Source organism: Fukomys damarensis, unplaced genomic scaffold (assembly GCF_012274545.1).
Source record: "Fukomys damarensis isolate Sample0158 unplaced genomic scaffold, DMR_v1.0_HiC HiC_scaffold_19, whole genome shotgun sequence".
Classification (NCBI taxonomy): Eukaryota; Metazoa; Chordata; class Mammalia; order Rodentia; family Bathyergidae; genus Fukomys; species Fukomys damarensis.
This window is the reverse complement of record NW_022900931.1, coordinates 68,861,414-68,862,713: the sequence shown is the minus strand read 5'-3', so window position 1 is coordinate 68,862,713 and position 1,300 is coordinate 68,861,414. Positions and strand designations below refer to the sequence as shown.

Here is a 1,300-nt window from a genome sequence, read left to right as displayed (position 1 = left end):
CGCTCACCTCAGCCACCGCGCCAGTGCCGGGAGGCCACTTCCGGGAAGTGGCGCCACTCGTGCCAGTCCCGCCGCTCGTTGCCCTGGCGACGCTACCCTGGCCAATCCCGCGCCTGTTTCACGGGCACCGCCGCGCTCCTTGCACTACGTTTCCCATAAGGCTCAGCAAGCAAGCAAGCTAGGATGGGCGCGCATTATCAGAGGCTTCTCACGACTGAAAAACACTCTGTTGTCTTGAGGAATCCGCAGTGCTGCGTAGTTTCCGGAGCTCCCTCCCTTGTGTGGCAGCCACCCTTTCTTTGCATCCGAACCCCACAACGTTCCCGCTGAAAAGGGACAGCGCGTTGAATTCCTGCGCATGTGCATAGCGGACCAAGTTTCTTTTGGAAGGCGTTGATATTTTTTGGCCAATCAGAGAGAACGTTCCGTCCCGGCATCTTCCTGAGCTCTCTTTCCAAGGCCTTTCGGGTCCAGCTGATGCCCCGCAACGGCAGCCCTTCCAGGGCCTCCTGCTGTTTCCATACCAATGCCGGGAGCGTTTCCCAGCCCCTGAGGAGGCCGGAAGAAACGGCTCTGCCCTGAGTCAAATAGTTCACTTGAAATTACGCCGCAGGCAGTCCTGGGGAGAAGGCAGGCGGGATTTGTGGGTCTGGGAGATCATTCGACCTTCGTAGAGCGCCCCGCAGCCTTACGAGGGCACAGGCAGTCTGGTGCGCAACCATTTACTGAGGAGGTAACCGTGTGATCACTGTCACTCACTTGCCTTCAAATAGCTCTGCAAATGAAAGGGAAATTTCTGTTCTAGCTCATGGGACGTGCTCAACCTTCGCTTTGGGAACCAGAACTAGTCCCTATGTTTATTTTCTTTCAATAGGCATTGTTACTGTTTTTTAAAAATCTAACCGTGTGACTGGGTCAGTTTTGCTTCCACATCAAGGGGCTGAACCATGACTTATTCATTCAACCCCAAACTACATTTTGTGTTATGGTTTCTTCTGATACCTGGGAATCCTGGGCTACCAGCTCTGTAGTCCTACCACTGATTGGAGACTGAGCAGTTGTGCGGTAGAGCTCAACTGAGATTTCTGGCAGCTTCCTTGGGTTGGGCTATTTTGGAAACAGCTTTGTGGGGGATGACGTATGTTTTCTGGAAACAACTCTTTCACTATAGGTGGGGAGGGTGTATGGAGCTTTAATGGCTCTCAGCTCTTCCCCAGGCTTTTTTTGGTACCGGGGATAGAACTTGGGCACTTGCACTTTCAAGCCAGGCTGTGGAACCACTGAGCCAACCCCCCCCCCA

The 1,300-nt window shown here is 53.8% G+C and overlaps 1 protein-coding gene across 1 annotated transcript in view; it reads right to left on the bottom strand.

Annotated features, from left to right (window-relative positions):
• Positions 1-822, bottom strand: part of Znf446 (zinc finger protein 446) — a 6,314-nt gene extending 5,492 nt beyond the window's left edge. Inside the window, exon 1 of the mRNA XM_010616456.3 lies at positions 8-822. The gene's annotated coding sequence lies outside the window, so the exon portion shown is untranslated. The remainder of the gene's footprint in view (positions 1-7) is intronic.
• Between the last annotated feature and the right edge of the window lie 478 nt (positions 823-1,300).